General features: G+C 38.6%; 1 long non-coding RNA gene across 1 annotated transcript; it reads left to right on the top strand.

The window, feature by feature from the left end:
- The first annotated feature begins 810 nt into the window (after nt 1-810).
- LOC142663819 (uncharacterized) lies at nt 811-5,021 on the top strand. The gene is made up of 3 exons (XR_012851147.1): nt 811-965; nt 3,359-3,562; nt 3,803-5,021. It is a non-coding gene; the product is annotated as an uncharacterized LOC142663819 (long non-coding RNA).
- The last annotated feature ends 8,349 nt before the right edge of the window (nt 5,022-13,370 follow it).

Genomic DNA, 13,370 nt, shown 5'->3' with positions numbered 1-13,370 from the left:
TTTTTTCTAATCCTGGACAATCCCTTTAAACACAAAAAGATCCCTGTACGGACCCGACATTGGAGTAGTTTTTTCCTAGTTTTATTAAACTAAAGCTCATTTATTATAATACATTGTGTATTTCAATTTCTGCTCATTTGCAAGCCATCTGTTTGCTATCTCTGATTTGGAAGATTCTTCATTATATCCAGAAGCCTAAAACACATACATAACTAATACGTCTTTACCGTTGAGGGTTTGTTACAAAATGATACCCCCTGTGAGCTAAATACATTAGCAGCAGATATCTCTTTTCTATCCTGATGGTTACTACAATATACTGTATCAATGTAGATAAAATGTTTCAGTCTCGAGTCCAGGCTGCTTAACTCACAGAGGGTTGTCTAGCCGGAATACAATTTTAGTAAACCATGCGCTAAACCAGGGAACTATTTTAACCCGTTAGTGACCGCCCATAGGTGTTTTTACGGTGGTCACTAACGGGCTTTATTCCGATGGAGTAGCCTTTTGACATCACTGCTTTATTCTGATATAAAGCAGCGCCACCTGGAGAAGTAAAATCTTCCTGCTCTCAGCTACCTCCGGGTAAATCATATGCACCCCAAAATGGTGCTATTAAAAACACAACTTGTCCCACAAAAAACAAGCCCTTATACAGCTATGTCGATGGAAAAATAAAAATGTATAGCTCTTGAATGTGCCGATGGAAAAACTTACAAAATTGCTTTGTCATTAAGACCTGGTCACTAAGGGGGTTAAATAATTTACTTACTTTTATTTTTGTTTTTTGCCAGAATCTACTTGTTTTTAAACCTCACCTACGTGTGAATAAGCGCAGCTGAGAAGCCACTCAATTGTAAGATGTCCGAGACAGGGGTGGTATGGCAGGGTGTGTGTATTCAAGGACAGAAAATGTCATAAACAGACAAGTCGGTGGAAAATAGGTCTTTATTTTTTACAAAAAGGTAGGTTTGGTGGTTTCTTAATCTCAGCGGGAGGCACAGCAAGCACAATGTTACAAGGAGGTATTACACTTGAATCGTCTGCTACAAAGTTGGCTGCGGTGGTTGCTCTTATAAGTGCCCTCACACTATCTCTTCAGAGGTTCATCGACGTTCTTCACAATGGCAATAATATGCTTCCCACTTCTGCAGCATCAGTACTCAAGGGTTTCATCCCTATAATGGCATACTCACTCTATAGCTGTCTCTCTCTATGATTAGCATCGCAGCTGGGAGACTCCACTGCACCTACTCTCTAAGCAATTTCTCTATCTTTAGCAGGGGTACTTTCTCACCCCAGGGGAAACAGTGGCTGAGCACAGGGCTGACTAATCAGAAGACTCCCTTTCTTTGCTCTTCCCTTCTGCTTCCTCCACCTCAACAGCGCTTTACTCAGTTCGGCCATGTAGCACTCGCCACACAAGCTGTCCCCGACCAGAATTAGCACCTCTCCCTGCCTAACATGTGTGTTCCACAGCACACACACACACACACACACACACACACACACACACACACGCTGGTTCCTCTTTCCTACCATAAGCAGTACACTTCAGTCACTTGTGGACCTGCATAGCTTACAACATGTGACCACAGGTCCCATGCACTTAAAAACATATATTAATGCAGCCTGGGCACTAGGTGGCAGCATGGCAATGGAAATATATGCATAACATTTAAAAAATTAGAATTGGTCTAACTCCTGGCTTGAACCTGTAGGACAGAAAATGTTAACACAAACATAGATCTGTTCATTTTAAGAGACAATAGAACATCTCTGGGTGAGAGCTGCTCTAAACCATGGAGGTGATAAATTAAGAGATCGGACTCACAGTGATTATATAAGAATTGAGATTAATTTAAATATGTTATTCTTACGTTGGGTCTATTAATTGGCAGTATCCAAAAGTTGCATTTTTACTTATATCGGTTATATAAATCGGTTTTATTAAAGGGATTTTTTTGCCCCTAGAAACAGTACCACTTTTGTCAGTTGGCTGTGTCTGGTATTGCGACTCAGCCTCATTCACTTGAATGGGGATGAGCTGCAATTCTAACACTGACTAAGGGCAAAAGGTACATATGGATTTATGGAATGGCCTTTTAGTTGCCCCAAATACTTGTAGAATTTAACTAATACTCATGAGTATAACACCTACTAAGACGATTGAGCCAATACATGCATATAGCAAACGAAATTAACTGTGTAACATACGGATAGGAACACCTATATAAGAAATCACACATGAACCATTTCTAGAGAAAAATAAACATTATTTTATTGAGAGACAAAATAGTTAAAAACAAGTACATTAGCAGCAACATTACCCATGAAAAAGGATCCACACATAGGTCGGGTCCCAGAGCCTCATATTATAAAGTGCAAATAGTGCATATAAGAACTGGTACATATATCATAAAGTGAATAATGGAAGTAGAAAACATCCAAAAAAGGGGGTTATATTATATGATGAGAGGCAGATCACCAAAAAATTGTATAAGGAGGCATACAGACCAAAGCTATGAGGGGATCCAAACCCCAACATGTGTTTCGCAGGTAGCTTCTTCCGGGGGCTATACCAAAGGTCAAAAAAGTATGGGTATATATAGCACAACCCACCAATGGACGACAAAGCATACAGCTAGTAATACATGGAATACATTACTTCAAAGTCCTACAAGATGTAATCCAACTGGCAGACTCCTAAACAATAGCACTATGTAAGACTAGAAGGCCGTGAGTCTGTAAAGCTGCGTAGCAGGCATCCACCAGGTGCAGCTGACTATAATCACACAAGTCCGCCCCTCAGTGGGGGAGGGGTGGGTGAGTGGGAGCACGGTCAGCTGTCCGGACTACGCCAATCATAGCAACACCACCTGTGCATAAGTGCTAACAGGTGGAACGCAGATGAAATGGCTGCCATCCCAAGATGGCCGCCCTACCACGAAAGTGGAGTGAGGGGCAAATATGAGAGCGGTCAGGACGACGTTGTTATTAAACCATCTGATAAGGGTGGCAACGTCGTCATCTGGCCCAAAGGCATGTACAAAAGAGAGGCTTTTAGACAGCTTCTTGATTCAATGTGTTATCAGAGACTCAAGTTCAACCCATTCAGAAAATTTCAAATTGAACTTGATTTCATTTTATCAGAAGCGATGTCTAAAGGGATTATAAATAAAACACAATATGAGGGGTTAAGGCCCAATGACCCAATGGTGGCATGTTTTTATATGCTACTCAAGATCCATAAGGATGCTATGCAGCCTCCCGGAAGACCAATTGTATTCGGAATAATATATGATATAATATATAATACCCATATGTAAATTCATTGATTTTATTTTGCGTCCCCTAGTTGAGCCTCCACCATCCTACTTGAAGGATACGACCGATATTTTACGTAAGATGAATGGTATCTATTTGGAACCTGACATGACCATTGCTACCTGGAAAATGGAATCGTGGAACGTGGAATCGTTATACACTTCGATACGTCACAGTGAAGGCCTGGAAGCAACAAGACATTTTCTACACATGTCTGAAGTCGACCCTGACCTTGGTAAGCTCATTTTTCAATTTCTTGAGTCTTCCCTAACTCACTCAAAAACAATTTTTCTTTAAGGAATCTGTGTACCTACAGCTCCAAGGCACAGCAATGGGGACGTCATGTGCACCCTCATATGTTAATCTGTTCCTGGGGCTGTGGGAACATCAGATATTCCTTAATGAGCCTACGCCTCTCATTGAGAGGGTTCATTTATGGGGGCGCTACATTGACGATGTCATCTTTATCTGCCAGGGTTCACCCCAGGAACTGAAATATTTTATGGATACTTTGAATAACAACTCAATGAATAATAAGTTAACATATAAATCTTGAAGAACTAAGGATTCACTAGATGTACAATTCCATGTGACTAACGATGGACGAATAGAAACTGATGTACATAGGAAGTCTATCTCAGTGAATGCCCATCTACATGCCAACTCATCTCATCCATCTAATTTGATCAATAGTATACCCATAGGTTAATTTTTGAGAATACGAAGAATCTGCTCTGATGACTAGTTTTAAAAATCAAGCCACTGAACTCAGAAGGCGTTTTGAGAATCGTGGCTATAGTGAACGGTCAATAAGACAGCGTTATAAAAGAGCAAATACCTCAAGACGAGATGACCTATTGATGCCTAGAAGAATTCCTAAACAACAACCTGACATTGTAAGATTCATATCCCTATATAATTCCAGATGTCGTGAAATAAGAGCAGCACTTAGCAAATACTGGGATATCTTATACACAGATGAGATATTGAACCGATATAGAGCAAGGTTACCGTCAATAACATATCGAAGATCAAAGAATTTGAAAGACCTGTTGGTCCGTAGTTATTATCCAGGTAAGGTCCCGGGTAAAATCTTTGGGACAAAGGGCCCCAAATGGGGCTTTAAGCCCTGTGGGAAGTGAGTTGCATGTCCAAATTTGGAAACTGCTGATATTTTCCTGAATTCATGTAGGAACAAAGAATTTAAAATCACACATTCCATTGGATGCAACACAATTGAAGCTTATACTATGTGACTTTTCCGTATGATAAAATCTATGTCGGACTAACATCCCACAAATTAAAACGTTGTGTGAGGGAACATGTCTTTAATATTGAAGCAGCAGAAAATGAAACCGATCAATCGAAGTTGAAGACTCTACCTAGGCATTTTAAGATACATCATAGCTGCAACAGTAAATATTTGCAGGTAAGAGGGATTGATCGTGGACTAAGAAATGGTAGGGGAGGTGATTGGAAGTGAATTTTTGCCCAGAAAGAGGCTAGATGGATTCATATACTTGATACTACTTCCCCTAAAAGGATTGAATGAAAAAATTAGTTTTGCACCGTTCCTATAGATAAAAAGTCGACTTAGTACTGTGACAATGTGATACTGATTGTGTTCTTTTCCTCAATAGCTCCCTTTGCTCCTAATATTTATAACCACCGTGTATGTTTATACTTGAGCGATATAATCCATATTATTTATGCTACATATCACCATTATCAAGGTTTTTTTTTAAATGGTGTTTTTAAGTTGGTTTTACATATTTTTTAACTTCACTAATTCTTCTGTTTTGTATTTGTTTTATTTATGTCCTACAGGTCTATACAAGTTCAATATGGCTCTTTCTCCTCTCTTTTGTCCAACTTTGTTTCTTCTATATGTGTATGATGGAGATGGCGCAGGACTTTGATAAATATATTACCATCCACATAGTTACATAGTTAGTACGGCTGAAAAAAGACACATGTCCATCAAGTTCAACCAAGGGACGGGAAAAGGGAAGGAAAAATTTCTATACATAGGAGTTAATACTTTTTTGTTCTAGGAAATTATCTAACCCTTTTTTAAAGCCATCTACTGTCCCTGCTGCGACCAGCTCCTGCGGTAGGCTATTCCATAGATTCACAGTTCTCACAGTAAAGAAGGCTTGTCGCCTCTGCAGGTTGAACCTTTTTTTCTCCAGACGGAGGGAGTGCCCCCTTGTTTTTTGAGGGGGTTTTACAAGGAACAGGATTTCACCATATTTTTTGTATGTGCCATTAATATATTTATATAAGTTAATCCTGTCCCCCCTTAGTCGTCTTTTTTCAAGGCTAAATAGGATACATATTCACTTGACGATATTCCTCTAAGATCATTATATTGGGTCTTATACTTTATATGCTGATATTTAGGTTTGGATTATTCATACTTTGGTCACTCCTTTATTATTTTTATTTTTTATAATTCTCGTTGTGTGTTCACTCATCACTGCATGTTCATCTTTTTAGTATTATACACTGCTATTTCCCTAAGTGTTTTATTAGGAAATACATAATCTTTATGATAATAATATGCACTAACATTCGGCTGTATTGTTGCTTTTAATACTGTTTTATTCACTTACATTATGAATATACTTTTTAAAACACTTCTACTTTGCACTGAATGTACATGGTGTATAACATTGCATTGTATTGTATGTCCTTGTTTATACACTGTATGTATATTTGTTCCTATATATAATTTTTACTATAATGATGTTTTTTTTTATATTAGTATATGGGTCTTTATATATACTTGTATTCTGTCTGTACTAGTGTGCTTTCATGTATAATAGTGACCGCACTAAATTTCGCAGGTTTTATATTCAAGTGTCAGGGGATGCTTTTTGCTTCTACATTCTTTTAATTGGTTGTCAAGAGACCTTTGACGTGCTTAGGTCATGTGTCTATTCTGCGCCCCCTTCCTCTTCTACACTAGTGCAGCGTCCTGGCCTCTCTCCCATTTATCCCTCCCTCCACCTTTGTGGTGGGGCAAGCATCTGGGGATGGCGCCATGTCGTCTGCATTCCAGCGCATTCCACCGGTTATCACTTATGCACCGATGGTGTTGCTACGATTGGCGCGGTCCGGACAGCTGACTGTTCTCCCACTCGCCGAACTTGTGTGATTATAGTCAGCTACACCTGGTGGATGCCTGCTACGCAGCTTCACAGACTCACACCCTTCTAGTCTTACATAGTGCTACTGTTTAGGAGTCTCTGATTTGGATTACATCTTGTAGGACTTTGAGGTAATTTATTACATATGTTACCAGCTGTATGTTTTGCCATCCATTGGTGGGTTGTGCTTTATATACCCATACATTTTTGACCTTTGGTATAGCCCCCGGAAGAAGCTACGTGCGAAACACGTGTTGGGGTTTGTATCCCACCATAGCTTTGGTCTATATGCCTCCTTATACAATTGTTTGTGATCTGCCTCTCATCATATAATATAACCCCTTTTTTGGATGTTTTCTACTTCCATTATTCACTTTATGATATATGTACCAGTTCTCATATGCACTATTTGCACTTTATGATATGAGGCTCTGGGACCCGAGCTTTGTGGGGGATCCTTTTTCATGGGTAATGTTACTGCTAATGTACTTGTTTTTAACTATTTTGTCTCTCAATAAAATATTGTTCATTTTTCTCTAGAAATGGTTCATGTGTGATTTCTTATATAGGTGTTAATACTCATGAGTGGTAATTGAAAGAATATAAAAAACTTAATGCCTTGTGAACTCATGTGATATTTGAAATTTGATGTACAGTATGTGGATGTTCAAAAATGTCAACGCTTTTATTTTTAAGGTTACATTTTTGATAAGCCACATTGTAACTGTATGAAAATTGCCTGCCAAATAGAGCATGTTTTTATCTGATATGATTTATTGCCCAAAGGTTCACAGACATTGAATGATGAGCGGTGTTGTAGCTACCGATACTTTCCCAGTATATTTAAAAGCAACTGCTGTGAAGTAAACTGCATTAAATTTTAGTAACTATTATATCAAAGTGACAACCATTCATGATCACCAACAGCCACAACATCCTGTTAAATAATTCAGTTGATGCTGCCAAGTTACAGGGGACTATACAGTTGAATCAAAGTCGAGTAATCAATTCATTAAAACAAGTGTCTTTACTAAAGAAAAAAAATGTCACTTCATTTTTTCTTTCAAAAATATTAACAATAAATAGGATTGGATTCATCAAACATTGATCTGATATTTTTAAAAGCATTTTTTGCATTCCTCTCATTCACTTGAATGTACAAGTTGAAACGTGTTTACAGCAAGGCATGCATCAAATTGTAACAGCTTCGAGGAAGGGAAAAGATGGAGTTATCAGTTTTATGTTAATCTGACTGTAAACTTACATGGGTTTGCTGAGATTTCACTTGAAGGGCAGATTCCTAGGATATTCCATTAATGTGCGATTGGTGTAAGTCCAGACCGGGACCCCCACAATCACTAGAATCATTGAAGTTCCACAGCCCCTTGTAATGTTACCAGACACAGCACCACTGTTGTTCAGGTGATATGTTGCTCCATTGACTTGTCAGTAACTTGTTCAAAGACAGAGTGAGCTGCAATACCAGACACAGACTACAGACAAGAGTGGCATGTGTCTGGTAAAACTGCAAAGGTCACGGAAACGTAATTCTCATAATCAATTGGAATCCAGTGATCAAAAAAGGACCTTACCAGGGGTATGAGATCAATGTGAAATCTCAGTGGTTAATCATAATTATGATGATCCGGGGCGTAGCTAAAGGCTCATGGGGGGCCCATGAGCCTTTAGCTACGTCCCGGGACATCATAATTATAATTATGATCCACTATGGTGCAGTGGAAGTAAAAGTCATATCTCGTACGAGCGCTGCGCCCCCATCAAAACAGCTAATTGGCGGAAGTCGGACCCCGACCCATCAGCTATTGATAGCCTATCCTCAGGATAGGCCATCAATTTTTAGGGACTCGAGAACCCGGGCCCCAGCAGACTACTTACACTAGCCTTATAAACATATGTCTCAACAGGAAAATGGTTATAAGGGCTAGGTCACCAGCATGTGCGGATTTAAACCTCCCTTTGTCAGAATAGAAACTCCAAAATAATTATGGAAAACACTAGGAACAGAAGGAGTCATGCACTATTGTAATAAAGTTTGCCAATGGCATAGAAAAATAATTTTTATTGGACAATACAAAATACATAGAGTTAAAAGGGTACCCCTTTTGAAAAAGCCATCCACGCGAAACGCGCGTCGGGGTCTCTCCGTACTTGGGAAGATACTGAACTGCAGGAACCACATGGGTTAGTAACACTTTATGCTGTGCTTTACATATTTTACTTGCTCCTTTCTTTTGGCGATAATACTCTGGGAAGACTTGTCTGCTTTGTGGGGATTCTCGGTGAGCACTTTTTGCTCTGATTGGAATCCACTCACAATGCTTACCTTCGTTAGCTTTGTGACTCTGGCTGTATGTATGATGTTACTTACTTAAATTTACATACCCTGACTCCTATGCCTAGTACTACTTTATTGTATTTTCTGCCCTAGTCCGGTAGTATTTCACTATCTGTCAGATAAGCTTTTTCTTCCTGCAACTGCCAATATAAGGAGTGGTTCCTTTAGGTTCATCCTCACCACTTGGGAGGTGTACAGTCTTCAGATTTGTAGTCTTTTTTAACTCTATGTATTTTGTATTGTCCAATAAAAATTATTTTTCTATGCCATTGGCAAACTTTATTACAATAGTGCATGACTCCTTCTGTTCCTAGTGTTTTCCATACTTACACTAGCCGCAGCAGAGGTCCCGAATTCATCCAGCGTTGTGATGCCATGCGCAACGCACAGCGTTGTGATGTCATGACGCGAAGAGTTGTCATAACCTCTGCTGCGCTCTGGAATGAGGAGGGTGAGTATACTGTCAATTACTATAGTAACAGGGGCCCGTGTAGTTTATTACATAGGCCACAGTTACTATAGTAACTTTTTATAGACGTGGTGTAGGGGGCCGTGAGCCCCCCTGGCTTTGGGGCCTGGTCGCAATTGTTACCACTGTGACCCCTATAGTTACGTCACTGATGATGTCATCATAACTATAGCAGAGTTTATCTATGTAAAAGTGCTGATTTTGTCATTTAACCCAATTTATTATGACTTTAGGTCTTTCTAATATACCTAAAAGGTTAATTCTGCAAAATAACCCATGGTAAGAAAAGTGGGCCTCAAGTATGGCTACATGTAGCCATCAGATTTCCTATTTCAAATTCCTTTACTATTGTTTTATCACTCCATATGAACAAATCCATCAATTATCGGCAATTTAGTGCCATAGAACATTATTAACGTCTGGTACAAACCTTATTCACTGTGGTAAGGGATTTTTTTTCTCCAGGTTGCTGTGGCATTTTTTCAAAAGTTTTTTTGTTGCCAAAAATGGAGTTGAAGATGTTTACTGGCAGTGAATATGAGAATTTGGTGCATTTTCCTTGCACACAATCGGGCAGATTTACTATTGTTATTGTGCCAGAATTCTGCACATTTGTTCCTCGCAAATCATTTTTAGAAAAATGTATTATTGATTTGCCTCAAATAGAACAGATATTTGTGAGGCGCCTCATTAGACACATTTCAAAAGTGCGCAAAAATTGTGCCAACATTTTGTCACATAAAACTGAGCCAACCCAGAGGTGGTATAAGGAAGAGAAAAGTGTCTATTATCTCAACAAGATTTGTCAAGTTTATCATATAGCATGAGCCATTTTAATAAATTTGGTGCATTTTCTGACTGCCTGATCTAAATTTACACTGTCTAAGTGTTAGACATCCTTACTTAATCTGCATTAATTTGGGATTTTCTGTAACTTTTCTTGAATGTTTTTGGCATTGGTGGTGTTTGTTCTAAATCCCAGCATGCTCTAGGGGTGGAAATTTAAAGGGTGTTTTCCACCCATATACCTAAATTGTACCAGAAACTGCATCAAAAACGCATTTGACTGTGTGACATGTTGCAGTATTTGACGTTTTTTATAGTATTTTGTTGCCAAGTTTTTTGGTAAGCTTTTGTAAACACATGAATAAGGGTATGTAAAGGTCTGTTTAAACGTGTTGAATTTGCCCATGTGAAATCCATCACATATTTAATAGAGGAACCGTGGCAAAAATCTGAATGTGGAGTTTGATGTGCCGGGCTTTCCATGAGGAAAAGAAGCACACTACTTATTCATGCAGATTTTGATTTCCGTAGAATGGACAAAAATCCATGCAGATTTTTTTCTGCTGGACGTGAACAGGCATGCATTGGATGTGGCATGTTGATAGATTTGATAAGGACTCATACAATTCTGAATGTCTGAAAGCTGCATTAGGTTGTTTATCCCAGATTGAGCTCACCATTAAAATGAATAGAACCCCTAAAAGGTGGAGTTTGCACTCCTAGTCCCCTGATAGCATGTTAGGTGGTATTCCTACCTCAATGTGTACTAATTAAAGTTGTCACAGATGACACGGGGGTATGAGTATGGGAATAGATTACCTAAAATTCCCACAGATAGATGATATAGAGGGAAGATAAAGTATAGGGCCTTAAAGTCCTATTACACGGCCCGATTTGGGCGGTGAAAACGAGAGCCAATCAACAAGACAGCTCCTTGACCCACGCTCATTTGCGCCTTTCACAAGGAGTAATTATTGCTTATCTATGGGGATGATCGATTGTTACTCTGATTGTTCATCCCTATAATTTTCATGTCGGCAGCACATCTCCCTGTTTACACAGGGTGATGTGCTGCCGACAACTATGATATTTAATGCTGCATAAACGAGCATATCAGCCGATGAACAAGCGTTTGTTCGTTCATTGTCTAAATGCTTGTTCATCTGCTGATCATTGCCCTAATCGGGAATGAGTGTTCATATGAACGCTCATTTGCCCAATCACTTGCTCATCTAATAGGGCTTCTATTCACACATTGCAGATTTGGTCAGTATTTTGCATCAGTATTTGGAAGCCAGCACCGAGGAACACCGAGGAAATATAATGGAAAGAATTATCCTTATTTTCTTCTTTGCATTCACTCATGATGTTGACTTCAAAATACTGATGCAGTATGATTAAATCTTCAATGTATGAATTAGGCCTAAAGCTGGAAAGTGTTTTTGTATGTTTGTATGCAAAATGGGTGGCCAGGTGACCAAAGACAGTTCTGCATAGTCTCCAAACTGGCTGACTATGTTTGTAGCTTCCTATCTAGCTTACATTAGAAAAGCAGCTCAGAAGTACAAACTACTGCCCTAACAAGTGGAACCATGTAAGTTTTATTAATTGTACACCGCTTTCAGATCAGTGCTGTATGAACTTGCTATGTCATAATTCACACAACCAAAATGATTTAATCACACATTAAACACCAATTAGTACAATACATTAATGTTTGAAGAATAATCACAATGGTCGGCCTATTCTTAATCTATTAATTAAACTTTGACTTTTGCCAAGAAGTATATGGGCCATTTCATAATCTGGCATCTTCTACTATAATGACATTCATTAGCGCTCATTAACATAAAGCTAGTTATACTCTAAAAGAAAGAACTAGATAAAAAATGTCTTAATAAAATCTCCATTAACAGAATAGGTTAGGCTATATTTGGTCTTGACCCTTTGATAATTATCTTTTGATTTTTTTTTTTATACATTTACGAGTCATATAATCTGCAATTTTTCTGACCTTGAATTTGTTACAGCAGGTATTACAAGTATTTGCACAGTGCTGGGAGTGACACATGAATCCCTAAAAGTTAAATAGTTTCTTAAGAAGTTTTTAATGTGTTCTTAAAAGTCAAGCAATCCAGTGTAATAAATATCATTCCTGAACACTCTGACCGAACGCATCAATTGATCATTCAATAATTACTAAATATAATAAGCATAATAAAATGTCTTAATCTGCATTATTATCTAGGGGCATTGCTGAGTACAATCTGTATTACTTTGCTTTACAACACTCAAGAGGTGAAAGTGTAGCATCATCTTCTCCAATTAAACCATGCACTATCATTTTGTATTAAAACTATTGCTCTCCACTGACTTGTTAAGTAGAAAATGGAATCAAGGTTTCATTATTAACCGGTCTTACATTTCCCACAGGTTATACTGAAGAATTAGAGGTTAAGAAGAGTTTTCAAGAGTGTGATGCTATGTGGCTGTGTTACAAAATGTTCTTTCTTTTATCTCCTGCATGGCAATCTCTGAAAAGAAATATGATTTTTGATACATTGTATCTGATATAACATATTATATACAGATGTAGTATAGCAGTATGTGAATGTAGTACAGCTGATTTTCCTATTTGGCTCCACTAATCATGGTATGCATTCAGGGCCATATTTACCTATAGGCACAGTAAGCCTGTGCCTATAGACAGCCCCGGGGGGAAGGGTGCCTGTGGAAGAGAACAGTATGTATTTATACATAAATGTTATGTATTTATATGATAATTTGACACACACAGTGATGTGGGGGGGGGGGGGGACACCCAAGGATGGACAAGGGGAAGAATGGTAAGGGTGCTATGTTTTGCTTTATTCTAAGAGCAGACAAATATTTTAAAGCCATACAGTTACTGTAGGTGTGACCTACTTAATCAGCGGAGACTAAGGTGCGAAATAATCTGTGCCTACAAGCTCCTGAGATGTAAATTCAGTACTGTACATATTACAGTATGTGGGTTGTTTTTTTGAGGGGGGGGTTTGGACTGTGGATAAATCAACTGAGATGTCACACCTTAGTGAGTTATTAAAAACTTTTTGGGGAATTTTTCAACCATTCTAAAAGTTGCAAAAGAGCCCAAAAGGGCATGGCCTCCCAAAAGGGGCTGGGCCACACCAGCCTGACAATGTATTACAATTTAGTAAATTATAGTTAACATCTATGCCAGCTCCTTGCAGCCATATATTTCATTCTGTGAGGCGTAGCAAGGTAGAGGTCTGTGCCA

Source organism: Rhinoderma darwinii, chromosome 11 (genome assembly GCF_050947455.1).
Source record: "Rhinoderma darwinii isolate aRhiDar2 chromosome 11, aRhiDar2.hap1, whole genome shotgun sequence".
Lineage (NCBI taxonomy): Eukaryota > Metazoa > Chordata > Amphibia > Anura > Rhinodermatidae > Rhinoderma > Rhinoderma darwinii.
The sequence above is the reverse complement of the archived record's forward strand: the minus strand, read 5'-3'. Positions and strand labels throughout refer to the sequence as shown.